Source organism: Sturnira hondurensis, unplaced genomic scaffold (genome assembly GCF_014824575.4).
Source record: "Sturnira hondurensis isolate 20B ecotype Veracruz unplaced genomic scaffold, ASM1482457v3 Scaffold0019216, whole genome shotgun sequence".
NCBI lineage: Eukaryota > Metazoa > Chordata > Mammalia > Chiroptera > Phyllostomidae > Sturnira > Sturnira hondurensis.
The window spans coordinates 7,348,687-7,354,686 of NW_028091847.1; the positions used below are offsets into that span (position 1 = coordinate 7,348,687).

Consider the following 6,000-nt stretch of genomic DNA (forward strand, 5'->3'; position numbering starts at 1 on the left):
CATTCATAAAGCCTGTCCATTTTCTATGAATGTTCAAATGTATTACTATACAATTGTTCAGAATAACATCTTAAGATCTCTTTTCCAAATGTCTGTGGAATAACTGTGGAATAATGGACAACTCCTTTTTCTTCCCTGGCACTGGTACTACCACAGGCCATTAAGGTTTACTTCCCTCCAAAAGCAAAAACAAGAATGCCAGTCGTGCACTGTATGACACCCACCCACTGTCACACGGATGGGTCCCCTCCAGCAGAATTACACACAGAATGATCAGGGCGGCCAGAGAATGCAAAGAATCCAACAGTTCCCTCTCTGCAGCTCTTACCACCGCAAACAACTGTGAACTTGAGCTCAAAATGAAGGAGAAAGAAACAGCCATGAGTAACAACAGTCTAGGGTGGCCAGCAAGGACTCCAAAGAAAACAGCCACTCAGCAGAATGTGTAACCTACGATACCCTACAAGGTGCCCACAGGGAGAATTCGGGGGGCCATGAACTTAAATTTTTTTCTCACACATCTTAATTTTCATGAACCTCTACCGGGATGTCCAGCCTTTTGGCATCTCTGGGCCACACTGGAAGAAGAAGAGTTGTCTTGGGCCACACATTAAATACACAAACACTAATGAAAACTGATGAGCAAAAAACACAAAGGTTTTAAGTAAATTTACAACTTTGTGTTGGGCCGCATTCACGGCCATCCCGGGCTGCATGTGGCCCGCGGGCTGCAGCTTGGACACCCCTGCCACTGAAATTCAGGATTTCATTTGGTTAGAAGTATGGACAACAGACGATACCAGTAAGAGCACACTGTCACCAAGAAGACGCACAGACATTTTCCTAGCCCAGTGCGGCTGTTGCAGATATCACAAAACATCATTTACACAGGCCTCACTACTCTGAAAGTAGGAGTGATTCCATACAGCACTGAATTTTGTTACTTAATGCATTCATAAAAAAACATTAAGTACTCAATCACAAATTTGATCTCTTCACACGGTTTTTGATAACTTTGTTTCAATATAATTTTTAACCCTATGAACACTTTTAATGCCTTTTAAAAACTGGCTTCCCCATACTCCAAAGAGGTCAACGGCACCAAAAAGGGCACAGAAACCCTACAAGATATTAATGACTTCATCCAAGCCAGGGAATTCCCATGCAACTCGGGCCCAGCCCCATAGCCCTGTGCTGGAAGCAGGAAACACACAGGTGAGTAAGGCCCACCCTGGTGAGTTCCTGATGTTAACCACAAACACCTAGCCACCCACAAAAATGACTGCTCTCGTCAGAGACTTGGCCTCCACCCTAAGTTAGTCTCTACAACTTTCTCCCCAAAGAGGGAGCAAAGTAAACAGTAGCTACAGCACAGGCTTTAATTCAAACATTGGAGTCTTCCCAGCATTTACTAGTTAGTGCATTTGGCATCTCTAAGTCTTTATTCTTCTGTAAAAAAGGACCGCACAACCTATCCTTCCACTTTAGAAATAAATTCATTATTTCTAAACCTTCCAGGTGCCAGAAGGTTCAGAAATAACAAACGTAAAGCATCTGATAATAAGCACATCGTCCCTGTTAATACTAGTTGAATCAATCAGGTCAGGACTGACTGTCCCTACCCAACACTCAGTCACAGATAGGGACGGCCACAGAGATAGGAGGGAGGGAAAATGGAACATAAAGAATGGAAGGGGGACCTGGCTGGTGTAGCTCAGTGGATTGAGCCCGGGCCTGCAAACCACAGGACTGTGGTTCGATTCCCAGCCAGGGCACATGCCTGGGTTGCAGGCCGCTTCCCAGCAGGGGACCCAATGAGAGGCAACCATACATTGATGTTCTCTCCCTCTCTCCTTCCCTTCCCCTCCCCTCTTTATTATTTAGTAAACAATGAGGTTCACGCTCTTCTAACGCAAAACGAGGCCCAGTGCCGACCCACTAGTCTGAGTGCCCTGACCAAAGAGCCATGAACCAAGGACTCAGCGTATTAAAACCAGTGCCGCCCCAGGACCCCTAGGACCCCTCTCGCCCGCCTTGGTGGGGGCTTTGGTGGGGCTTTGGTAGATATTGCCGGGAGGAGGGCCTTTCCTCATGAAGGCCACTGCCATCTAAAGGTGAGATTTAGAAGAAAAGAGGAATACTAATAGAAGGCAAAAAAAACCATCTCTAACTTTGGAGGTCACTAGAGCCGCAGCAGTCGGGCAGAGGCACTTTTAATACTACGAAGGGGACCAGCGTCAGCAATTCCCCGCAAGGAAACGAAAAACGCGGGACGCAGCCAAGGGGAGGGGACACTGGCAGGGGCGTGCGTGGACGCCGGCCAGCGGCGGCCTGGGCCCCGTGCGCAGTTACTGTCCCCGGCGCCTTTGTCTCCACAGCAGGACCACACGCTTCCCCCGTCCCTTCCTCGGGAGCGCACGCAGGGGTAGGAAACGGAAAGCGTCTTGTGCATTTTTTTTTCAACCAACGCAAAAAAAAAAAAAAGTCACCTAAAACGTTCCCGGGACCGCTACGGTCACCAGCTACCCACCTCCGGGCTGTCCCGGGCGGCGGCGGGGTTCACGCGCGCCCCGAGTTCCCAACACCCCTCTCCGCACTTCCGAGTCAAGCGGTGGCAACGGGCCTGCCCGGGAGGCCGCCCTCTTTTCGGCCCGGCCGTTGGAGGAGCAGCCCCGCGCGTGCCTGGAGCGTGTGCCCGGAGCGCGTGCCCGCGCGCCTTCTGCTCCAGACTGTCGGGCTTGCGCTTCGGCGGCGCTCCGGGAATGCGGCGAGCCGGCCGCCCTACCCGCTGGGACTCGCCAGAGGGCGACCCACCTCTGCAGTCGGCGTGTCCCCCGCGTCGTCCGCCGGGTCCACCAAGCCTCGCTCGCACCGGAGTGTGGGCTCCGGGCCCTACGCAGAGCCTCGCGCGGACCTCTCCCCAGCCAGTCTGTTAATTGCAGGGTGGGACTGTTGGCGTGTTTGGGATCGGAAGTCACCTGAAACTCGGAGGAGACGCTAAATCTCACCCCAGTTGTCCCCACGTCCACGTACGTTTTGTAGGCAAAAGGAAGTAGCTTGCTGGGATGAAAACCAGTCCTGGGTGCTCCCCGAGCTGGCTGTGTGAATTTAGCCTCTGCGCGCCTCCCTGTCCTCAGTACAGCAGAAATAAACTTCCCTGCTTTCATCGCGAATCAGAGAAGAGCAAACAGAATGCACTTGAACTGTAAACAACTTACAAAGATTATCCCCACCGCAAAATGTATACCAGTGATTTCTAGTGGAGGTCTGAATCTGCCTCGGTGGGATGTATTTGGGAAAGTGACTTTATGCCAAGTGTTGTCAGAGGCCTCGGATGCCACACCTACCCGAGTTCCACAGATTTACAGGAGCAGGGGAATCGCCCGGCTTCCAGGTAAAACCACAGGCATCTGGATCTCGACTCAGACTCTCCAGAGGAAGGGTGTCTCAAGTGACCTGTCTAATTAGCAGGTCAATGTCAGAACTGCCGTAGGCAGTAGGAAAATACGGAGGCTGTGCTCTAAATTTCATCTAGCACTCACTGAAATAGTCCAGGAGATTCTTTTTGTGGTTGCAACTTTCTCTGGGAAACCAGACTATAAACTCTCTAAGAAGTGGAACTTCATCTATTCTTTCATTTCCCAGGTTTCCACCCCCAATACCTAGTACAGGGTGATACTCAGAAAGCAGATGTTACTCAAACTAGCCCCAAGTAGGGGTACTAGATTTAGCAAATTAAAATACCAGATGTCCAAGTAAAATTGAACTTCAGATGTACAATGAATAGGCCTAACTATAGAATACGTCAGAGAGCTGACTGTATATACTACATTTTCAATGCATTCATCCATCGATGGACACTTGGCTTGCATCTACCTTGTGGCTGTATGAACAATGCCACCATGAAACTGGGTATACAAGTATCTCTTTGAGACTCTGCTTCCGGTTCCTTGGGGTCTATACAGAGAGGTGGAATTGCTGGATCATATAGTAATTCAGTTTTTTAATTTTTTGAGGAACCATTTTCCACAGCAGCTGCACCATTTTAAATGCCCACCAATGGTACACAGGATCCCATTTTGTCCACCTTTTTACCAAACTCATTATTTTAAGGTTTGTTTATTTTTTTTATGGTAGCTATCCTGATAGGTATGAGGTGATATCCCATTGTGGTTTTGATTTGCATTTCTCTAACATTTTAGTGATGTTGACCATCTTTTCATGTGCTTATTGACCATTTACATGTCTTCTTTGGAGAAATATCTATTCAAATCCTTTGCCCATTCTCAAATCAGCTTGTTTGTCAGTTAGCTGTTGAGTTATATATTCTGGATATTAACCCCTTATCAGATACATAATTCAAAAATATTTTCCCCTTGCTTGATTGTCCTTTCACCCTTTTGATTTTATGCTTTGATGCACAGAAATTTTTAATTTTGATAAAGTCTAATTAATCTGTTTTTTCCTCTTTTTCACTTTTATCGTGGTGTCATATCCAAGAAATCATTGCCAACTCCAACATCATAGAGATTTTCCCCTATACTTACTTCTAAGAGCTTTATAGTTTTAGGTGTTTGATGCATTTTGACTTAATTTTATATATGGTGTACGGGAAGGGTCCAAATTCTTTATTTTTGCCTGTGGATACCCAGTTTTTCCAAAACCATTTGTTGAAAAGTACAGACATTTTAAAAGGCCAGGATTTGGAGTAGAAGTAATTAATGGTGGGAGACTCAGTCGCTCTTGGAAGTGAGAGATACAGTATTTGGGGGAAACCAATGTCAGAGTCTAAATGCCAGAAGACAGGTTGGAGGTTTCTCCTGGTGGGATGGAAAGAAGGGGATGGATTCCCCCTCCCCGCTTCATGGTTCAGGCATAGGCAGGAATGTCTGGCCTTCAAAGATCAATGCCTGTCTTGGCACAGAACTGTCAGTCTCTGGGACTCTCTGACTCAGACCCAGAGCACAGCCCAGGAGCCACAGGTAGCCAGAGCTGCCTTGCCTTGAAAAGCTTTTGTTCTGACTCTCTAAGTAAAATCAGAGAGAATCCTCTGTGGAGTGGAGAAGCAAAACAAGGCGAGAGTAAAGTGAGCAAAACTGATGATCACTGAGGTTTAAGAGAGTTGTCTTGGTATTGTATTTCTTGAAAAGCAAAAAATGAAAATTAGTATGTAAATGTCAGTAATTAATGGTCAGTTACAATTTATACCATTATTTTAATCCTAAATCATTAATCAGGCGCTTGCCCTGGGCATGTTTTTTTCTCCGGCCCTCTCTGTCAGCAGGGCCTGAGTATCCCAGCAGGGCCTCGGATCCAGACCCGTAGCCCCAAGCACATGGTGGCCGCTCTTCACACAGCGGGATTGGTGCTTAGGAGGGATTAACTAGGCCAACTCTTCCTCGTAAATTCAACCACGCCTCGGTCATAGATATTATACTTATTCAACTGCGGTACTAATGGTTGTTATGACTTAATCGATCAAGACTTAAAGACAAAGGAGTGGCGCTGGCTGGTGTAGCTCAGTGGATTGAGCACGGGCCTGCGAACCACACGATCGTGGTTTGATTCCCAGTCAGGGCACATGCCTGGGTTGCAGGCCAGTTCTCAGTGGGGAACTCGTGAGAGGCAACCATGCATTGATGTCTCTCTCCCTCTCTCCTTCCCTTCCCCTCTAGAGATAAATAAATAAAATCTTTTTTAAAAAAGACAAAGGAGTGAATTTCTAATTATGAAATTTCAGGCACAGGCAGTAATGGGGAGCTATTTGGAATAATTCAAGGCCTTCCCAATGCTCACCACCTGGCACAGCCTCTCATCTGCTCCACCTATGAGAATGTAGGCCCTGGTCTATGGTGATTCACAACAGTCAACATTGAACTAGCACTTGACCAGCATCCACTTTATGCACAACTAGAACTGAATGCTCAGGGAGATTTTTTTAAGTGAAAAAAAAAAAAGACTTTTCCTACAGAAAGTTGCAGTCTAGCTGGGGATTCTCCA

General features: G+C 47.1%; 1 protein-coding gene across 2 annotated transcripts in view; it reads right to left on the bottom strand.

The window, feature by feature from the left end:
- The window catches only part of HHAT (hedgehog acyltransferase), a 241,023-nt gene extending 238,320 nt beyond the window's left edge, over positions 1 to 2,703 (bottom strand). Inside the window, exon 1 of one of the 2 annotated variants that reach the window (XM_037027606.1) lies at positions 2,531 to 2,703. The gene's annotated coding sequence lies outside the window, so the exon portion shown is untranslated. The remainder of the gene's footprint in view (positions 1 to 2,530) is intronic. The other variant, XM_037027605.1, reaches the window with a different exon arrangement.
- Between the last annotated feature and the right edge of the window lie 3,297 nt (positions 2,704 to 6,000).